The sequence below is a fragment of the Trachemys scripta genome, chromosome 1 (genome assembly GCF_013100865.1).
Source record: "Trachemys scripta elegans isolate TJP31775 chromosome 1, CAS_Tse_1.0, whole genome shotgun sequence".
In the NCBI taxonomy this organism is placed as follows: Eukaryota; Metazoa; Chordata; order Testudines; family Emydidae; genus Trachemys; species Trachemys scripta.
Window position 1 is genome coordinate 234,375,826 of NC_048298.1, and position 22,975 is coordinate 234,398,800.

The window sequence follows — 22,975 nt, forward strand, 5'->3', positions numbered from 1 at the left end:
TAAGGGTCCCCTCTGTCTTCTGAACAGATTTCAATCTGTCATCTTCCAAAAGTTCTATTATTTCCATTTTGGATGTTGCTTCGTCAGTGACTAAAGGCAGTAAGCTTCAGACAGTTGGCTTCAGCACTAAAAGGGTCAATCAGAAATCTGATATGAGGTCTTTTCTGCTGCAAATCTTGGAATCTTTCCTCAAAACTGTCCCTAAGATCTTTAATCATGCTCACATATCTAGTTCTGCTCCATCTTAGGTGTTCTGCTCCTTTCTCTTTTGATCTGGCTTGAAGTTGTGACATTGAGGGAAAGTGTGTCAGCTCTCCCTCAACTATTTGTCTGAGAAACAACTGCAGTTTGTTCATGAATGCAAATACGCTTTGCACTAGATCAGACAGCATCCAGAATTTTCCTTGTAAGTCCACATTTGGTTTATCCAAATGCAGCAGCATGTCTGCAAGAAATGCCAAATCTAGAACCCACCCAGGATCTGTAAGCATGAGGTGTATTCTGTGCTTCTCCTCCATAAACAATTTTACTGGTTCGAGGAGCTCGAAAAAACAGGAAATAACTTTACCTCTCGAGAACCATCGATCTGCGCAGTGAAATAGCAAATCGGCAAGGGAGTCGTCTTCATCAAGGTTCTTTAGTTAGATTTTGAAATTGTCTGTGATTGAGTGCATTTGAGCAAATGAAATTCATGATGTGCAAGACAAGTTTCATGACGTGATCAAATTTGAGATTCTTAGATACCAGTTGCTCCCAATGAATAATACAGTGAAATGTCCAAAATTTGGGAAAGCTTTCATCAGACTTACAAAGCCCTACTAATCCATTTGCAGATCCCCACATTAACAGAGCCCCATCCATTGCAATGGCAGTGAGCTTAGGTAAAGGCAAGTGGCTTTTCGCAACTACCAACATCAACGCCTCCTTTAGATCTCGTCCACCAGTTCTGTCCCTTAGTGACACAATATTGAGGAGTTCTTCCCTTACAACACAGTCATCAGACACAGTGTGGACAAAAATACCAATAATTGAGGTTTAGCCTATGCATCGCACAACTCATCCAAAGCGATGCTCAAATACTCACACTGCTGAAGTTGCAAGTGCAGTTGAGATTCGATGTCACTGTTCAGGTCGGAGATTCTGTGTTCAACTGTGTGGGGTGAAAACTGCAGACCAGAAATTTTCTTCTGTAGGTTATCATTCTCTGGTGACAGGATTGAAATCACATCAGTGAAGTATGTTTTTACAAACTCGCCTTCAGAGTAGGGCTTTTTTGCATGGGCTATGTGCCAGGCCACATAATAGGAGACTAACGTTACAGTTTGTGATCGGTTGGCAAATCCGGTGAAGAACTGGGCTTCTACATCCATTTGTTTTTTCTAAGTTTTCAGTTTTAAAGTGCGGACTTCAGAACCTTGTGGGAATTCTTGATCCATATGTGCATGGCTCGAAGTAAAATGACGCTGCAAGTCTGATGATTTGAACTGAGAGATACACATCTGGCAAAGAAGACACATGGCCTTACCATTACGTTCAACAACGTGCTCGCCACGAGCCATCGCGGAACGTCACAGGCGTAACATGACATAACGGCTATGGAAGCTAGTCTCTGGTCTTGTGCAAAGATTCAAGGAGACACAGGCACCGGGAGGCTGCTCAACCCCCTGCTCTGCCCCAGGCCCCGCCCCCCACTCCTTGGGGGAAGGGGTGGAGTGGGAATGGGGCCTGAGGCAGAGCTGCTGGTTGAGCACCCCCCTGGCACATTGGAAAGTTGGCACCTGTGGCTCCAGCCCCGGAGTCGGCGCCTATGCAAGGAGACACATACACCGCTACCTCGATATAACGCGACCTGATATAACACGAATTCAGACATAACGCGGTAAAGCAGTGCTCCGGGGCGGGGGGGGGGTCGGGGCTGCGCACTCCGGTGTATCAGAGCAAGTTCAATATAACGCGGTTTTACCTATAATGCGGTAAGATTTTTTGGCTCCCAAGGACAGCGTTATATCGAGGTAGAGGTGTATTAACTTCTGAAGAGCCGCATGCAGCTCCGGAGCTGCCGGTTGGCCATCCCTGATTTAAGCACTTAATGTGGGATACACAAAAGATACTTAAGTATCTAAATCCCTGATTTAGGCACCTAAGTCCCAGATTTGGCTCCACTGTGATTCACAAAACTCCTGCCAAACCCTATAGGTGCCTAAACTGACTCAGTATCTATTTCCAGGGTACAAGTTCCTTCAGTACGTAGGTTTTTGCTTCTTCTGTGTCTAAGTGCCTATCTCCTACCTAAGCGGCAGAGCGATCCACAAACCAGGGGGAAGACAAGTGTTTGACTACCTAACTTGTGTGCAGAGCTCAATCCAGTGAGTGGCCTCTGAGTGTGCCTACTGTATTGAGTCGCATTCAAAATTGAGGAGGAGGAAGAGGTGGTACCCACCTTATAACTTTAGCTCAATGATTAAAGCACTCACCTGGGATGTGGAAGACACAGGTTCAATTCCCACCTCTTTGACAGAGGGGGAAAAAGAGTTTGAACGACGCCTCTCAGGGGAGTGCTCTAACCACTGAGTGGAGGGACATAGTGTGATGTTGGGCTCCCTTAATCTCTTCTTTTGCAGTGGTTACACTATGGAGAAATAATGAGAGAGTGATTGGAGCAGTGGGACTGGACTGTGGGTCTCCAACCTCTTAACCACTGCACTACAGAGTCATTCCCCCCTCTTTCTCTGGCCCACATTTTAGGATTCACAAATATTTTCCTGAGTACAGGCAGTTGTCCAAATATTCACATACAGGCCTAGACTGTGGCTTTTCCACAAGCCCTGAGTGAGCATTTGTCTACTCTAGAGTTTGAAGTGCTCTTTTAACATGAGTTAACTGTTGTCCCAGGGCACAAACATTTGTGATTTAAATGGGGCCCCCACCCCTGCTCCGCCCCACCTCTTCCCTGCCCCAGCCCCGCCTCTTCCCCGTCCCCACTCCCCTGAGGACTCCAGAAGCTGTCAGGCTTGCACTCACTGGTAAGCAGAGGGACCCAGCCCCAGCCTGCTCCGCTCCCCTGGCTCCCAGCCATGCCGCTGGTGAGTGCTGGGGGGGCAGTACCTCTATCCCCCCAAGCCTGGGAGCCAGGGGAGCAGAGCAGGCTAGGGCTGGGTCACTCCACTTCCCACAGAAAGTGGCCAGCCCCCCTCCCGCCATCCCGGAGGCCTGGGGCCAGCCCCCCCCTACCTCCCGTGGAGGCCTGGGGCCAGCCCGCCCTGCTTCCCCCGCAGAGGCCTGAGGCAGGGCCCCACACAGCCCCCCCCCACCCCCACCCCCCCGCAGAGCCTGGGGCCAACCCCATCCCCGTGGAGGCCTGGGGCCCCATACAGCCCCTCCACAGGGAGGGCTGCGTAGGGCACCAAAATAGCTAGGGACCGGCCCTGCTTGTAGATATAATCTTAAATTACAATTGAAAAGACATATGGGCCCGATATAAAGATGTTATAATGTTAAAAGAGAAAAGGTCCTGACAAGAGTTAATTCTACTACCTTTTCCCCTCCTCTTGTGCTGCCACTAACCATAATAGCATTTCCATTATGTGCCGTTTCTGGTATATTGCTATCAAAGCACACAGAAATTTTCCATTGAGTGGAAAATTGGCACGGCTTTCTTATTTACAACTGCAAAGGTAACAATTTTGATAAAGTGCTTTTCTATAATTATACTTCTATTCGCCAAACTGGGGGGAAAATACCTACTATTCAGTTAACCTGGCCAATACACCTGTGTGTAAATTTTATCCTTAAAACCAGTACTGGTTTTGTTTTTCATAAGCATCTCCATTCAGACAGGGCTGTCTCACAGTTTCTTCACTTTCTGGCATCAGCAAATGAAAAAGAAAAAGGTTAAAGGGCTCTCCCACTGCAAACTCAGTTTAAGGCTTTTCACTTCATGCTCTCAGTATGTTCAACTTTGGTGGGCTAGTGAGATACATTGCCTTGATTTCTGTCCAACAGGTTAGAGGCAGAGTGTGAAACTATGGGATGGAAGGTAATCAGACAGTTGTTATGTTCTCAAAAGGTTCCCACAGGAGTCCTTTCTGGCACCATGTGGTGTGTATTCTATTCACCAATAGCCTCTGAAAGGATTGTGTGAGTTTTGAAGCTGGAGAATAAACAGACCCTGCTCTGTTGTTATTCGTGATCACGTGATAACTGTTGTAAAGATTCACACCCAGAGCAATTTAGTGCAACACTGGTTAAAAAAGTAAACTTTTAATACAGCTGAGAAGCAAATGTATGCTGTCTAGAAGCACCTGGAACACCCCAGAATAATTAGCTACAACTATGGGAATAATATTTTGCACTTCTATAGTGCTTTCCATCTGAGAACCTTAAAGTGCTTTACAAACATTAATTAAGTCTCACAATATCCTTAAGAGATAGGTATTATTATAATATCTGTTTTCCAAGTTGGTAAGATGAGGCACAAAGATTAAGGCTCACATTTTCAGAAGTGCCCACTGATTCTGGGTAACTCAAATTTTGGATCCCCAAATTGAGACATTTGGGATTTTCAACCCAAGGCATTCAAAAATCTTAAATCACATCCCCAAATACCATCAGATTTAAATAATAACAAATGGGTTATTTTTATTTGCTTTCTAGTATTGGAAGGTTTAAGGTTCACATTTTAAAACTTTTCTCCACAGCCTTAAGGGCTAGAAACTTGATTTCTTTAATGAAAGTTGACTTTGTTGGGTAATAGCCTGATTCTAGCTGTTGGGGATTTAAAAAAAAAATCCACACAGTACTGCAAGACACAATAAAATGGAGAGAGTTGTTAACACTGAACACCTACAATTCCAGTGAGTGCTGTGAATGTCCAGTTCTTTTGAAAATTAGGCCTAAGTATCCCAGGTTAGTTACCCAAGATTAGTGGATTAGTGCTCGGCAGTACATGGAGCAAATCAGTGAAATAAGACCAGATCACACCTCTGGTTGTCATGTGAATCTAAATGTACAGCATCATGCTGGTCACTTCCCCTATGGATATTTCTTCCAGGAGTATTCCTGTGGATGAGGTGCCCCTGGGCTGCAGGATTGGGGAAAGAATAGGGAGAATGCCACCACTCCCACCATCATTCTTCCCCCTGCCCTTCCCACCAAGAATACCCCTTCATGGAGTGGAACCTCTCCCCTCCCCTCTGCTTTAGAAAGAGTTCCAGTGTCAGCAGCTATCAAGGGAAGCCCTTTCAGCTTGGGCCCAGATCCAGAAAGGGACTTAGCCTTTGCGACTTAGGCACCTAGGAAATCACAGGAACACTGAGATCTACAAAGCCCAAGACTCCCCCTACAATGCATGGGGAGAGATAGGTGCATTAGAATGGGTTCCTTGAAAGCCGGCATGCAAGGTGGGGAACTGCCTAAACTAGCTAATGGGAGATGTCAACAGGAGGGCTGTGTCCTAAGCCCCACCCCTCTCACAGAGATAGACGCCTGTCTCTGCTAGTGATCCATGAACGGGAACCCCTCTCCTGGAGTCAGACGATTTAGGCACCTACGTCATTTCTAGTAAGAAAGAGTTAGAGGCCTACCTCACTCCATACAAAATGGTGATCTTATAACGTTTAGCCCAAAGGTTAGAGCACTCACCTGAGAAGTGGGAGACTCAGCTTCAATTCCCCCTAATCCCTGAGTGGGAGAGAAGATTTGAATAGGGGTCTTTGACCACTCAGTGATGTGGTGCTTCCTCTGTCTCTCCTGGTGAAGCTGTTCCACTATGTATAAATAATGAAAAAATGATAGGAGAAGGGGCCCTTGGTATCCTACCTCCCAGGTGGGTGCCCAAACCACCTGGCTCTAGAGTCATCCTCACTTTTTCTCTCTCTCTCTCTGGCCCAATGACTCTTTACAGATTTATACAAATCTTTCACAAGAGTTTGAGAGCGCACCACATCAGAATAGCCCACCATAACTCACTCTTTGTAGAGGTGGGAAAACCCTTTTCAGATCTTTGCTCCCCCTCAGGCAGAGGGAGGAATCAAACCTGCAATCCCCATGTTCCAGGTAAGTGCTTTGACTAGTGGGAAAAAAGTTACAATGTGGTCACCACTCCCTTTGAGTAGAAGTTTTGTGGATTGCACCCAGATTTAGGTGTCTCTGTATCTTTGTGGATCAGAGTCTTGGTTTTGTCCTGATAGGAGACTGATGGAGAACTGCAGAGACATAGAACCTCTACACTGACAGCCTGGACCCCCAGCAAATTCCCTATGATCCACATTTTTCTCAAGGAATCTATGGCTTATGGTAGCCAAACCTGCTGAGGAGAAGGGCAAATCCCCCTCTTTCCCCTGATGGAATGATCTCAGAGAGAACTATCAAGAATAATCAATATTAATATAAAGTAAATGAGATGTGCACTGGAATAATTAGTTGATTATGTAATCCATGAGGGCCACTAGGCCCATTCACCATGCATACTGAATTTACCCAAGGAAGAACTTAGATGCTCTGGTGATGGCCACTGTCGAAAACCCTAAAATAAATAAACAGAAAAAAAATCACAGTGTGGAAAAATGTGACAAGATAATCTACTTGTGCAGAGTTAAATGTGAATGCATAGGTAACAGTATTGTGAAAGTTAAAATCAGGAATATAACTTATTGTTAGTACTGAGTTGGGTCTATCCGTGCAATAGATGGCTAGACTTCATTTCCATTCTTTTTTATGTCACACCTGAAATGAGTATGGTTGTCTCTATCTAGTCCCTGTTGTCTACATCCTGAAATTCTCACACTTTGGTAGTATTAAGCAATCTCTGTTCAAGAGAGGTTTGGCATTGGAAAAAATATGATATTTCAAATCAGGAATTTTCAGAACTATGTGGATCATTGTATGGAATAGTACATTTCATCTTCATTTGCAGTATGGGACTGAATCAGGTATAAGTCCTGATTTTTTCTTTTACTCTGGGGTAAGTCCCTTGACATCATTGAAGCTACTTTTGATTTACACTTAAGATAAGAATCAGGCCTAATTGATGTAAAACCTATAAATTCAACAAATCCACCCAAAAACTAAACAAATAGCAGTTCACATATTTCTATTAAGAGCTGGAGTTTCGCAACTGAATCAGAACTGACTTGACTACTAGGAGTCATAAAATTATAATATATCACACATATATAATATCTTTCATCTGAGGACCTCAGTGCTTTACAACCACCAATTTGCCCCACAACAGCCTTATGAAGTAAGTATTATTATAACCATATAACAAGTTAGGAACACTAAGCTACAAAAAGCTTAAATGGCTTAGCCAAGGCTAGCAACCCAGTGACAGAGCCAGAAAAAACCGCCACAGGAGTCCTGATTCCTGGGTCTCTTCTCCAACCACTAGGTAATACTTGCCTGTAAAGAAGAGCAAGTAAAAGATGGGTCTGGGTAGTGGAGCAGCGCTGACATTATGTATGCTCTAACATTTGCTGTAGTAGAGCTACTCTACTTGCATCAGCTCTTTTGAAGCTGATCAGTGTAAAACTCTAAAAATCAATTCTGTAACCATATTGTACAACCTGATTGTTTTATTCAGCTCTTGTGTGTGACAGCTACAATTAAATTTATATTAATGTACTTAAAATAATAATTGATGGACTCTACTGGTTATCAGTTTCACTTATAAAGCTATTAACTTTTAAAGTAAAAGAAATCTTACTTTATCTTAATTTCATTTAATGACTTACATTAACTCTTTTCATATTGTTACACAGGAGGCAGATTCCTAGCATCAGGCTTTACAATCAGTATTTCCACTGTCTTTTCAATAATGTTTATATTTGACCCAATGATTTTATAGAACTCCTGTTATTTTGATTTTCTATTATACATAGTAATTTAGCAATTTGAATTATAATTGGTAGAGTTACAGCACAATCTCAATTTCAATCATGTATTATTTCTTGACTATTTTTTTCTTTCAGTTAATTCCACTGTTAATTAGTTACAACTGTAATTGATAGTACAGATGCACTATTCATTAATTCATTAACAGTGGTGACCAACGTTATTTTCTGAGTGACAGCAAAATACCATAGAGCACAATATTTTGCAGTAATTATGTGCTGGCTCCATTGGAAACAATGGTTCATCACACTGTACACCTGATTGGATATCTTTACACTTTTTTTTAAACGAAGTTAATTTATGCTGCATGGTTTGCCTATGTAACAAAACTTGTTTAAAAAGAATACCAAAGGAGAGTTTATCATACATTACTTTATAAAGTATGTCCCTATACCCAACACTACACACAAAAAAAAAAAAAAAAGAGTGGAGTTTTGTTTTTGTGACAGAGTGCTGGGAAACTGTAATTAAACCAGCAGGCTGGTCATTGTTTAACTGGTTAGACCACAGGGAGGGCCTGATTAAGGAGAAGAGTCCCTGATTACCAGATCAGATTGGGGCTGGGAAGCTAATGAGTTAATTGCCCCCTTAACAAGAGACTGGATAAAACAGCACAGGGAGGAAGTAGAGGGAAGCAGGGCCCAAAGAAAGGAAGGAGAGCAGGTCCTGACATAGGGTTGCCTGCCAACTGTCTAATTGCACAAACCCAAACATCCTTGCCCTCCCCCTCCCCCAAGTCCACGCCCCTGCCCCACCCCTTCTCCGAGGCCCTGCCCCCACTCACTCCAGCCCCCCCAACCTCAGTCGCTTGTTCTCCCCCATCCTCACTCACTTTCACCAGGCTGGGGCAGGGGGTTGGGGTGTGGGCCCTGGGCTGGGGCCAAGCAAGGGGTTCAGAGTGTGGGAGGAGGCTCTGGGCTGAACTTGGGGCAGAGGGTTGGTGTGCAGAAGGGGATGTGAGCTCCAGGAAGGCATTTAGGTGCGGGAGGGGGCTCAGGGCTGGGGCAGGGGGTTGGGGTGCTGGAGGATTTTGTAGTGTGGGCTCCAGCCGGGTGGTGCTTAGCTCTGGTAGCTCCTGGAAGCAGCGGCATGTCTGGCAGTGGCTCATGGCTGCCAGGAGGCTCTGTGTGCTGCCCTTGCCTGCAAGCACCACCCTCGCAGCTCCCATTGTCTGCGGTTCCCTGTTCCCAGCCATTGGGAGCTGTGGAGTCGGCACTTGGGGTGGGGGCAGCATGCACAGACCCCCCCTGGCCACGCCTCCTCCTAGGAGCCACTGCCGGACATGTCGTCGTTTCCAGGAGCAGATTGGAGCCAAGGCATGTAGGGAACTTGCCTTTGCCCCACTGTGCCGCGTACTTTTAGCAGCTTCAAATCTCCTGGATTGGCTTCGGTAGCCTCCGGGAGATTGAGCCTGATTCTGGGAGACTCCCAACCAAACTGGGAAGGAACAAAAAGAGAAGAGACATGTTTAACCACCCACCCTTTCAGAAGAAGATCTAGTGAAGCTAGATAACATTGTGAACACTGTGATTTCACTACTCTGTAAAGGTGGTGGAGTGAAACACTATAAATAAACTTCTCTGTGGTTTCTACAAAAGTGAATATCTCCAAGCAGTCTGTGTGGGGCTAAGAGGACAGGAGAGATGACACCCCATCACAATATTCTATAATGTTAAAAAAAATTAAAAACTGTGTAGCCTTGTGAAATTTATTGAAATTGGATTCTTTATAATGAGTACATGGCAGGTTTGATTCTGACAATTTCCAAATAGCATTGTTTGCCAGATGAAGAAAGGTAGAAAAAACCTGACTTCTTTGATTCCTCCTCCTGCTTAGATTTTGAACATAGCTGCGTTTCATTACTTTTTTTTTAAATTGTTCCCTCTTGAAATGTGAAATACAGGTTATGTTTTCAGTCTGTCCCCTGTGCTGGACAAAACAGATGTGGATGTGATCCATGTAGGATGCAGATTGAAGCTTAGTTTACTGATAGCTGGCAGCCTGAAATATGTATTCTAATATAAATTGATGCAAGGAATGAAGCCCATAACAGTGCTGGAATTTAATAGTGGTGGATTTCTTAAAATAGCCAACGTAATTCATTGCCAACCCCAAGCGTCCAAAAACATGAGTCGGGACTCCAAAAATCATGATTTTAAAAAACATTGGGTTCTTTTTTATCTGCATGCTGATTTCTAAGCTATGATGGGTCAGGTTTTCAAACTTTTCTAAAAAATAATTGGTACTAGAAACATTTTTTAAAGAAAAATTGCATTTCTCATGTAATCACATGACTCCAGAAGCTGATGCTTTACAATACATACCAAATATCATGAGATTCTTGATAAAATTGTGAGTTGGCAATGCAGAACCTTACAGGAAATATAGGCAGAGGCCATTTCCATGATTAGTCATCACTTTTTGTATGGGAGTTGTAAAGGCTAATAAAGGAGTATATGTTCCCCTCTAAATCTGTGTATTTCCCATTAATATTGACTAGAGTTACTCAGGCTGAAATCCACCCCAAATGCATAAAGTTGATTATTGGTGCTTTTTTAAAATATAGTTCATGCAAAACAGTTGGGGAGATGAAATCCAACCCAAGCTCATTGTGCAGGGCTGCTGTGTAGCCCTCTTGTCGCCACATCGAGCTGTTACGCAAACATATAGACTGGAATAGTGGTGCCTCTATGCCATTAGCATAGGATCCTGTGGCCACTGGATCCATATCAATGTGGATCTGTGGTTCCTCTCCAGCCCCACTCTCATTATGGCTTTCTACACCAACTTGTCACAGGCCAGAGCACAAATCCTTTCAGTGGCATGCAGGGGCTGGATAGGCACCCTTGTGTAGCTGCTCTGCCAGTAAATTCCCCATGAAGCCTGTATCATGGCTTAAGAAGTGATACAGCTTTATTCATGAGTGAAATGTAGCTGGCCCCTTATTTTCCTGAGCATATGTGATCTGTAACTCAGTTGAGGGCACTAACTCTATGTCGTCAAACAAAATGTTATTGACCTCTTTAAATTACTTTAAGAGACCTGTTGTATTATGTTGTTATGGGTAAAGATCTCATATAACTGTTTTTCTACTAGTAGGGATGTTAGCTTGGAGTCCTGAGCAAATTCCTGATCTCAGAGGTACATTTTATCCACCAGGAAGTATCAATAACTTAAGATCTAAGAAATATTCATGTATAATCTCTTTGTGGCAAGGCCCATATATATGCTGTGTTCTGTGAGGAACCTAGAGATCAATAAAGAACAATCAGTAACATTACATATTCTGCCTACCTCCATTTCCTTCTGCAGTTTCAGTTGGATTCTATGTTCTTCGCTTCTTGTACTAAACTTTTGTGTAGTGTTGCTGTGTGCTAGACAATTATAGTGTTCCCTCTATGAGGTGGCCGTACTTCTGTGTTGGGAACTGTGATTCTTGAATCTTTATAGTTAACCCAGTAATACTCAGACTAAACCTCAAAAGCTGCAAGTGGCTTTTTAATGTGTCTCCTGTAGCTCATTGCAGCACATGACATTAAAATGGTGTCATTTAATTATTAACCAATTTAAGTTAATAACCAATCAGGAGGCTTTTACTATGTTCTTAACCAAATTGTAGTTGATAAAATAATAATACTTGGTCCATCATTTTGCTGTGAGAATTATATATAAAAATAGTAAATGAAACAATGAATTCACGCTACTGTGGCTCTTTTGGGTAATGTTGGTTGCTAATTTGGCTCCTGAACCACTGAGGTCTGAGTATCACTGAGTTAACCAGAAGGATCCTATTGTGCTTGGCAGAAAGATGCTATAAGTGTAAGATCATACTATATTATTATACCAATCTGAGTCATGTCATTGAGCAACAGTATCTTGAATTCCAAAACAATGGGAAAGATTTGTTATGAGCTTTGAACAAGGTTCAAAAGGCATACTTCGCGGGGCTGTCACCTTCAGATAAACGAATGAGTCAAGGGCCTTGACATTTCTAAAGCCCAAAAGACACGGACGTTTTGCTTACAGAAACACATTGAATTTTAGCACCTGTCTGAAAAAGATAGTGATATAAATTATCATAATAAAATATCATCTGCTGATAGATTTAACTCACAGAATTATAGCATCTTTGGGTTGTTTGGTAAACTGAATATAAAAATTTGGAAATATTTCCAGCTCTACGGACACTCTCCTCCCCAGTGGTTTTTGTAAATGTCATTGAAGATACAACAGTCATGCAGCAAGTGAGAAAAGCAGCTCTGTTACTGTCAGGCTGAATTAGAATCATTGTACAAGTATACTTAAGTGACTCAGCAGTAACTAATTGATATGTTCTTCCCATGTAGTGCCCACTTAATTCCCTGTAGTGTTAGTGGGAGTTAAGCATATGTATTAAGCAGGAATTATGTACCATTGGAATTAATATTTGGTAACATATTTCATCTAAGGTCCAGATTTTTCTTTGGAGAAAAAAGAATAGGCTTTCAAAGTTTTAGTTCATTTCATTGACAATTATGATGTTTTCTGCAAATGAGTTTCTTTTTTAGATTAGGCAAATTAAAATTTACTCCTCTGAAATTTGTTCAAAGTGTCTGGTGTTTCTTTTGTCCCTCTCTCCGGTCAATGAAATTATACCGTAACTGTTTAAAGATAGATCAATGTATAACATTGGCTCGTATAAGGGGCAATTCTGAAGGACAGGAGTAGTGAATTGTTTAAGAGGTTGCCATTATTTGAAACCTATATGTGATTTTTTGTGTGTGTGTCAGTTATGCCAATAGACTAAAACCCAGACAGAATGGAGACAGAATATTTTTGTTGTCCATATGTAAATTGGATCAGGATGCTTTTCAAAACTGAAAAGAAAGTTTGGAATCTGGTAAAATGACTTCTTCCTGAAGTCCATACCAAAACCTCCTATTGGCCTATTGGGAGCATGCACTAGGTCATTTTCCAGATGGAATGGTGTTAGTGACTCAACAAAGGTAAAACAGGCAATTAGTGGCAGAGCTTGGAAAAGATCCTGATCTCTGAGGTTGTAGCCATGTCTTATCCATTATCAAATATAAATAAATTAATATGTCTTAGATCTTAAATTAGAATCTCTATATGGCAGGGACCACATCTATGCTGTTTTCTGTGAAAAAACTAGCACAGAACAATAAAGAGCAATAAGTAACATTATCTATGAAATAGAAAACAGTTAAAAGAAAGAAACATCTATAAAGAAAGACAAGGAGGGAGAAAAAAGAAGTGAAGGGAAAAAAGAGAAAAATATGAAGACAATTAAAAATAACTGTACTATGCAACTCAAAAATTTGAAAATGGGTTTACTGTTTTCATGTAGGCCAGGAAGATGTCCATATGTTGTGCAACCTCAGCCTGTTTGGAAGTAGCCATGTCCAGTAGTTCATTCTTTTTACAAAGTTGAAGATAGAGCTTTCTAATGCCTACTGGGTTTTCTCTTTGATTCTTACTGAACAGTTATAACCAGATACTAAGGGTAATATTTATACTCTTTTCTCTTTTGTATATATTATTTCATAATGCTTGCACTATTCTTATACATGTGCAGAGATTTTTTTTTGCATTTTTCCTTTTTTTATACACAATAATGTGTGTTTACTATGGTGAGTATTCGTTTTACACTTAAGCAGGGTTTCTCAAACTTTCTGAGCTGTTGATTGCCTTCTACACTAAATTCTAATTCTAACAGTGAGCAGGCAAAATTTTTAACAATAGCCATTTCAGAAATAACAGCTAATTATAATGTTTCAGAAAGTGAACTTCAATTTTCAAGAAGATGAAACATTTTAAATATAATTAAATATGGTGGTTTAGCCTGCCTTGCTAATGAAACATGGACCATTGAATTGGAGATATTTTCAGCAGACAGGCAATTGAAATACTTCATTGTTATCGCCCCCATCAGAAGAGAAACTTGATTTGTAGAGATATCAGGATGAAATGGGATGAGAACTTTCAAACTTCTGCAACTACAGCTGGCTACCTCTCCTTCAGAGGCAGCCAAATAAAATAAGTTTACATTTATTGATTTTTTTTAAACTAAATTTTATATTTTTACTTACCCCACACCCCTTCCACGACCCTTTTGTGGGTCATAATAACCCACAGTTTGGAAAACCTACTTTAAAGAATCATTTCTTAATAGAATTAAATATACCTTAATTTTGTCCTTTGCATTAAGATGATATATTCATTTCAATCCCTCCTTAAAACACTTTTCCTCCACAAATCATATGAATATTTATTCACCAAAACTAAATGTGCTTTTTAAAACTGTATTTTAAAATATCTATGATATCTATTTAAATATCTAAGATATCTATGCCACTTTAACCATTATTTGGTGTACTGTATATCTGAGCTTTATAGTCTGTTTAATTTAGATTGTAAATTCCTTGGTGCAGGTATTATAGTCCTCTGTACAGCACCTAACACACTACAGCACTCAAAAATAATAATGTGAAGGATTGGGTGCGGTGGGAAGGGTCAAAATTGAGTTTATAATAGGCAGCTTAGGTTTAACCTTAACTACAGCAGAAATTATCCATCTCTCTGTAATTACACCTGCAGTACATTTTGTACTGATAAAACAAAAGCCCTTACACAACTGATTCCATTGAAATAGTAAGGGTGTGCAGGATCAGTCCCTAAGAAGGAATGCTGTCCCAGGTTATCGTTGGTCTAAAGGGTAACTACTCATTATTCTTTTCCATTTCTTGGAACCTTAAGCATTGTCTCAGGTGAGGGAGCTGCACACTGACTGATACTTAGAAGGCAGGCAGCTGGGCTAATCAAATTCCAATGTGAAGGTGGAGAATTCACTCAGGTAAGAAAAGGGTCTTTTTGCTGCTTCCTGGTTTGTGTAGACAGAGCCATAGTTGAAAGTAACAAGGAGCCAACTGACTTCTATGGAGTCACATCAGGGAGGAATTAGTATTCAGAAAGTTAATTAAAAGTAGAAATGAGTAGGATAAGGGAAGAAACTAACAGATGTAAAATGGAATTATCCACATATTTTAGGAATAATTATAAGACACCTAGTTTAAACAGGAAAAGGATTTAGATTCGTGAAGCAGAAAGATCCTAGGAAAAGTAATAATTTTGAAAAATTGGCCTGTTTCAGAAGCTGAAAGCCCCTATATGGTAGATAAGTACTAAGTTCCCTCTACTGTTTTTTCCTGATTAGGGAAGAATCCGTGGAGGTTTTTCATTATCCCATGAGTTTAGTTTGGAGCTGCCTGTGACAGGATTATGTATTATTGTCTCAAGAGCCAGGAAAAATGAACTGGTGAGAGAGAGACTGAGCCAGTATGGGTAAGTGCAAGCCCTCTTTCCTCATAGCAAAATGTAAATTTAGTTAAAATTGTGTAGTTATTAAGTTATTGTAGCATTCATAGGAGTACTACTGCATAGTTGCAAAATGACTTTTATTATAACTTGGTTTTTACTTGCTAAGCACCCAGTCCTGCAAATTACTCCACAAGGCCAGACCCTTCCACTGCAGAGAGCCCCCATGACTTACCAAACAGGCAGAAGGGGCTGCCCCCACAGAAACAGTTCCAGGATCAGGTCCCAAATCATACCTTTTCGAAACAAATCTTCTAGGGTGAAATTTTCCATGTTTTGCTTCTGCCCAAATATGGTGTTTTTTTTTCCATTTTATTTTATTTTTAGTTTGTGGAAAATTCCTTTAGCAGTTTCTGAGTTATCAAAGCTTAACAAAAAAATCTATCCTGATACATTTGTTTACAAAAATGTGCCACTGAATATGTATGCAACATACCCGCGTGCTACTTGTTATGAATGCATCCCTACCTTAATACAGGTTGTAATGCAGAAAATGACAGAACTTTTCTTTAAACTTCCAGCTTATGTGTAAGTAGTCATTACTGAGGAATGCAGGTTTTGCTAAGTTTACAAACTTTCATTTTAAAATTAATAGTAGCATCTATCACTTACATAGTTCTCTACTTCTTACTGCATAAATATTAACTAACTAATCACCACAGTCCCCTAATGAATAAGGCTGTATCATCACTATTTTTCAGATGAGAACATTGAGACACAAAAAGATTGTGACTTGCTCATAGCTAGGGCCCTACCAAATTCACAGTCCATTTTGGTTAATTTCATGGCCAGGGTTTCAAAATTAGTCAATTTCACATTTTCAGATGTTTTTATCTGTAATTTCACAGTGTTTTAACTGTGGGGAGTCCCAATCCAAAAGGCAGTCAGGGTGAGGGTGTGTGTCACAGGGTGGGAAGGTTGAGCCATGCCCTCCCTGTGCCGGGGGGGGGGGAAGGGGGGCTAGCAACTGAAGCTGTCAGCTGGGAGGGTGGGGAGGGGGGCTGACAGCTGGAGCCAGGGGAGATCCCGGATGTGGGTCTGACCCACCCTGGGAGTGGCCCCTGCAGGGGAAGAGGAAGTCTTTGTCCCTCCCCATCCTCGACTGGGACTAGTAGCAAGGTAGGAGCCCCCAACTGGGCACCAGATTTCATGAGGGGGATTAGATTTCACAGTCCATGATGTGTTTCTCAGGGCTATGAATTTGGTAGGACGCTACCCATAGCCCAGGAGTGATCAGTACCTAAGATTAGAACTAAGGGGTTCCCAGCTTCTAATCCTGTATGATCATTTTATATAGATGCAGTGTTGCCAACTCTTGTGATTTTTGTCATGAGTCTCATGATAATTACTGTTTTTTTAAAAGCCCCAGCTCCTGGAGTCAAGTGGATATGTGATGAATTCAGCCTTCACTCTTCAAGAAAAAGTAAATTTTCTATCCCTCATGGCTGTGGATATAGCTTCAAAATGTGATCCCAGTGGACCCTAAAGGCTCAAAAAGCAGAAGGCAAATAAAAAGAACACCAAATATATTGTTTTTACATAATCTCATGATTTTAAAGCCACTCTCATTATTTTTGAACATTTGGGGTTGGCAATATTGTGAGTCCTGCCAACCCCTTGGGTACCACTACCAGGAAATGGTGCATACCTCACCAGATAAGGACAAAAAATTCTTGGGTACTAGGACTCAGGCATAGTTTGAGGAGGATAGAGAAAGGTGCAGTTCCTTTACTTTCCTCCCATTGCTTGCTGATCCACCTCTAAAACTAACACTGGAATTTTTCTGTCTCCCTCCCACCCCACAATGCACAGCTCTAAGGCAGAGAAAAAGAGCTGAATTAACAGTGTGCACAGCCATAGCAGTGCTGCCCTGGAACCTGAGTGCTATTTAATGGGGAGAAGGCACATTTGTACCTTTCAACTTCCCAAGGTCCAAACACTGTGGGATTCCCTCCTTTAGCGTAAATAACCTTGCTATAACTTCAGTTTCAGAATTCTTTAATTTTTATTCAAATAATTTTTAGCAGTACAAGTGAGGGGACACCAAATTTGTGTGCAATGTAAATAACTTTGGGACAAAAATGAGTGATGTTCATTGAAAATGAGGGAATATGAGCAGAGAATGAGGGAAGAACACAGTACCAGTCCCTCTTACCTATCCCATAAGCCCCCTACCTAGCAGTATTAGCAGCCACAACCCACAGTACCCAGGCATTAGCAACCCCCACCCACCTTCCAGTAGAGCCAGACTCCCCTACAAGACTCCAATCAGCAGCTCCTCCTACCCTGTTATCACTTACTCCCACAAAATAACCCCTTGTTATTCCCGCATAGGGTGGGACATTGATGATTTGCTGGTATTTTGAGAAGTACAGACTCCAAAAGGATGAAGACCACTGTATTAGACCGTGCTGCCTCTCATATGTAACAATGAGTTCAGTTCTGACCCCTCTGGTGTTAGTAGTAAAACACCCATTGACTTCTATTGAAGGAGGATTCATCCATAGTTATTAACATTAAAAAATACTGAACTGAGCATGGGCAATAGACATTTTCATGATATGTTGCAGCATGCATTTAAGATTTGGCCTAAATTTTCAATTATTTTAAACATTTATAAAATATAAGACCAACAGACATTTTTTCTATTTAAAAAGGTCTATAACATTGTTTGTTTAAAAACATTCTCCAAACAAACATATTTGAAACCCCAACATTGCTTTACTAAGAACATTAAAGTGAAAATGACTCTAAGGCAAAATGAAACTGATATGGTAGTGTTAATGATGTGGGCAAAGACATTTGTTTTATTACAATATATATAATTGTTAGTGTCAAACAATTAGGAGCTAAATCCTGCCAATGCCTCTACCTGGGTGGAGCCCCACTGACTTCAATGGGGCTGAGTGAGGGCATATTACTGAACCTACAGTCAGTGCATGCATTGAAAAGGGGTTGCTTGACTCATTTAAGGTGTATCTGGCATGAGCATTTCTACCTGGCACACTTTACTCAGATAGAGATGCAGTCATAACTGGAAGGGTGTGTTGCCTACTTATGCAGTGGTATGTCTTTTGTGGAAAATGTCTCAGTGATTTCAGAAGTTTTCCTGTCTTGCACACAGTGTTTTGTTTTGGAGAGGGGAAGAACAGAGGAGAACCTAGGAAAATTAAATACAAAAATCTGTTAAAAAAATATAGAAGTTGAATGTTTACAATGGCAAAAAAGCCAGGAAATGCAAAATTTATGGTTCTCATGGGAAGCAGCAATGCTTATTTTCTCATACTACGCATGCTTTAAATGTTATTACTACTTTACTGTAGCATCCCAACATAATCCAAAATACTAGATGTGTAATATGGACACATTAAAGTGATGAGGATTTAATTTAGGCGTTTCCTATTTCTGTGCTCTTAAAGTCACAACTGTGCTATTGCAGTAACCAGCTTTTACATTTAATTTCTTGCACAGAGGCAGCACTCCCTAACACTGCTGCTACTCTGAAACCTTTTAACTCAGGAGCTCTCTGAGCTGGTGTATTCCCTCCGCTCCAGTCCTGCCTCCAGGAGGCAGAGCTTCTGCAAGTGATCTCACAGCCTTGGCCAATCCGCTCGGTTAGACGCTGTGATGCTATTCCTGAAAGTTCCCTTCCCTAGGGTGGCACTTCGGGGAATAACATTGAATGCTTTCTATTTTTAGTGGGCAGGCCAAGCGCTTTGTCCCCAGCCCTGCCAGCTAACCCCAATTCAACTTGTCGGGAAGGAGAGGGAAACATTTGCAGGTCGGCAGGAGAAATGACTGAAATCCTCGAGTGAATCCCTGACAAAGGATGTGTTAGGCAGAGAGTCCCTTGCGAAGGACGCCTTAGGCACATATCACGCTGCAAACTCCGTAGCGCTGCTAGAGTCAAATGAGGGTGGGTGGGGGAACGGCTTTGTGCGGCTCCATCTTTTCTCTCTCACACCGTCTCTCTCAGTCGCTCCAGGTCAGTTTTGCTCAGTTTACAGTCAGAGCGACCTGCTTTGGCTCCCCTCAGCCCGGGGCACGCAGCCTGGGCTCGGCGAGGCTTGGCCCACACGCCTGGGGCAGCACAGCCCTGGCGACCCAGCTCCTCCTGAGCCCTGGCCCGCCCCGGCTCACGGCGCTCAGGTGTGCCCAGCCGTGGGCCCGATCCTGGCCGTCCTGCAGCGTTAGCGGCTCCGCCCTTAGGAGCGGGCCCGGACCCCCCAAACTTTGCGGGTTGGGGGGCGGAGGAAGGAGGGAGGGAGCCGCCCCCAGCAGCTGCCCGGGCCCCGAGCAGCTCCCGGCTGCAGCGAGGGGGAGTCCAGGGGCCCGCCCCTCCCGGCCGCGGCAGGCAGGAAGGGAAGGGAAGGGAAGGGGAGGGGTGTGTAGCTGGGGGAGGGGCTGTTGCTGCCGCTGCCGCCGCCGCCGCCGGGCTGAGGAGAGGCAGGAGCGCCGGGGCCTTGGGCACGTCCGGCCGGCCCGGGGGAGGGGTGAGGAAGAGGAAGGGGGGGACTCGGCCCCTCACGAGGACGCAGCCGCCCGCATCCGCCGGGGACGGGGCAGAGCGCGCGGGGAGCCAACCGCCGCCGCCGAGACAAAGAGCGGAGCCCGCCTGGGAGACCCCCCCCTCCGCCGCCGCCACTGGTGCCATTACTGCTCCGCTCCCGCCCCGCGGCCCGAGAGCGCCGGGCCCCCGCCCGCCCGCCCGCCACGAGCCAGCGCTGCCCGGCCCGAGGTGAGAGCCGGGCCAGCCGGGAGGGGACGGCACCCGCCGCAAACTTGTGGCGGCCGCTGCTGGGGAGTTGGGCGGCCCCGGGGGGCGCTGCCGGGCCTAGAGCCCCTTTCCCCCGTCGGTTACCGGGCCTGGCGCCCCGCGCCGGGGGGAGCCCCAGGGGGCGGGGTGGGTGGGACGCGGCTGGGCGGGGGCGGCGAGCCCGGGGCCGCAGGAAGCCGCGGGAAGGCGGCGGGGGGAGGGTGTTTCGCTGCCACGTTCCGTCGCTGTGACTGGGGGGAGGCCGGTCCGGGCGATGGAGCCGCACAAGCGCCTTGTCCGCGCGGAGTTGGTTTTTTTCTTTTTTTTTGCCTGACAGCTGCTACTGCTGTTTTGTAGCAGGGTCCGTGCTGGGGAAGGGGCAGGGCAGAGCCGCGCGGCGGCTGCGTCTCTAGCCGGGGTCGGGGACTCCGCCGGGCTCGCCGCCTCACCCTGCTCTGCGGGCTGACACGGGAGGCGAGCTACTTCTAACATGGCTTAAATTAAGTGCAGCCCAGGTCTTGCTGTGTAGCTCAGAGCCCGACAAGCAAAGGGGCAAAAAACAATGTTCAGCTAGGACTCAAATGATAACCCCGTCAGTAAAATAACCAGTCTTAGTATGTCCAGTTCCTGATGTGATAATAAATCCCGAATAAAGATGGAGTGAGTATAATAAAAGCAAATTGGCAAAGGCAAAACTGATTATTTGCATTTCTGTTTTTAATAACTTCATCATCTGCAATTTACTAGGAATGTTTACGTCAAGTAGCACCTAGTATTTATTTCATCTTAAATGTTAAAGTTTACTTTCTAATGGAAAGTTGGTATCCTATGAAGTTTTCAGAAGATTTTAATGTTGTATTTGAAACATTGACATGCATTAGTATTCAAAAATTAACAACTGTGATTTGTTTACTAGGGCATGGAACTCAGTTTTTATATGTGGTAATACATGTTTATAAAACATGTTTAGAGAATATTAGACCTTTTGTACCTATTTAATAAATCAAACACAGCACATGACACAATTAAAACAAACAAACTAACAAAGCCAAAACAACCGTCAGATGCTACAACATAGGAATATTCTGATGTTTATATTTGGTGAGTTTTAACTTTGCATATATATCTAAAAATGTATTTCACTTTTGTAGAAACCGTGTTACATTTAATGCCATTTAAGTCAGTACATTGTGGTAGGCTGATACTTCCCATTTATATTAGTGTTATGGTAGCCAGACTAATAATCCATAATATTGAGCAATCTACAGGGGCTGGGGATGGGGGATCAAAATAATACCTCAGTTATTTGATTTAGGTTAATAAAAAACAATCCAAAACCAAACCTACAGATAGCCTTCTGTGAGACTCTGTGTGGGCAGAATAGGTTAGTAATTCAGGTTAGAATTGCAACTTTGATTGATCTTCGTGTAATGTAGTTTGTATGGTATTTCATGTCTCCTGTTAGAGGACCATTGCACTGTAAATAGCTGTGTATATTGAAATGAAGTTGTGAACTAAATATTGAATTTAACTTAAAATTGTTCTTTTTTTCTTGTGTTGGTTTAAAAATTTGAGTGCCATATACATTTTTTATTTAATTTTGCCCTTTGTGTATCTGGATTCCATTTCTGTTTCCACTTTCTTGTTTGGGCTGGAGCGGTAATTGTCTCTGAAGGCCATACTATTGCTGTAGCAGCTTACTGAACAATAGGAAATCAGACTTCTTTTCAGTGATGGCACAGTAGTGTTGTCCTAATGCCATATATACAAGTTAGCTCTGCCATGTTTGGCTTCTGTTCTCCAGAACTTGGGCCAGTAGCTTAGAACGGAGGAGAAGTTTAGGTTTTTAAGTGCTTACCAGATGAGAGCTTCTTAGAAAAGGTCTCTTTTTAGCTTAACAATATTTCCTCTGGGACATGTCATTACTCTGCTGTCTGCTGCAACTGCTCTTAAGCAATCTTAGCCTGTCATCACTGCTTAGGAACTATAATGCCAATACATCTTATATTTGGATTGTAGACATAACTGTAACTACAAAATAAGAAAATTTAGGTAGCTTAGTGATTTTAGTGCTTCTGAAAGATATTGTCTTTACAGCTCTGAAAACTGAAATCTTCTGTCTGACCCAAGCAATCAGGTTTTTAAGTTTATATTTCAAGTTTTGCTATCCCACCAGCATGTCCCAATGGAGAGCGTTTCAGTCTTCATAACTATTCCTTGTTTTCTTTGCTGAGACTTCCAACAAGGAGGCCAGTTGTGCAGAAGATATTTGTGAGTAGGGGGTGGAGATTGGAGACACTCTTGCCTACTATCATCAAGACTAATATTTGCAAATAATTGTTTATAGGTCAGTGAACAGCCTTAAGATGGTAAACATTTTGACAGTGCCTGTGTTAGCTGTATTTGAATCCTTGCCCAAAGGTGAAAGGGATATTCCAGCTTCTTGAGCCATATAATAATCTTCCAAATCTTCTTCCCTTTGCTCTCCTGCAAAAGAAACACAAAGATTGTAATTAGACATCTACCTTCTGCATGGTTCCTTATATTGACCTCTGGGTAGTAGGTGTCTGATAAATTTGAAACTCCAGCATCTCACTGGCTGCTGTAACAGAGGGAATTCACTATCTCTTTTTCTTTTTCCCCCTTCATTTCCCTTGAAAGCCTCCTGATAGCTCTGTGTAGTTGGGTGAGGAAAGGTCTGCACCAATCTACACCTCTCCCAGCATCTCCTGGCTGCTGCAAGGAGAGAGAGCAGGACAAAGGTCTGCTATTCTTTTCTTCCCTATAATTTATTCTTCTTGCGTTCTCTTCCACTGTTGATAACTGTTGTATATTCCTTTGCTGATATCCATAGCTTTCCTCAGCAGCAGCCTAAAATTTGAGATTCCAGCAGCTTCATTTTTGGCTTCTGTTCTGAACAGCAATAGTGAAACTGACTAGAGTTGTCTATTTTTT

At 42.9% G+C, this 22,975-nt stretch overlaps 1 protein-coding gene and 1 long non-coding RNA gene across 6 annotated transcripts in view; both read left to right on the forward strand.

The window, feature by feature from the left end:
• The window catches only part of LOC117870739, a 123,838-nt gene extending 107,036 nt beyond the window's left edge, over positions 1-16,802 (forward strand). Inside the window, exons 4-6 of the long non-coding RNA XR_004644026.1 lie at positions 14,647-14,743; positions 15,104-15,231; positions 16,628-16,802. This is a non-coding gene — a long non-coding RNA (uncharacterized LOC117870739). The remainder of the gene's footprint in view (positions 1-14,646; positions 14,744-15,103; positions 15,232-16,627) is intronic.
• Positions 16,803-19,686: 2,884 nt separating this feature from the next.
• Positions 19,687-22,975, forward strand: part of NCK2 (NCK adaptor protein 2) — a 161,002-nt gene continuing 157,713 nt past the window's right edge. For 4 of the 5 annotated variants that reach the window (XM_034758051.1, XM_034758057.1, XM_034758055.1 and 1 more), the window contains exon 1: positions 19,687-20,002. The gene's annotated coding sequence lies outside the window, so the exon portion shown is untranslated. Of the gene's footprint in view, positions 20,003-22,090; positions 22,783-22,975 lie in introns of those variants that run through there. The other variant, XM_034758052.1, reaches the window with a different exon arrangement.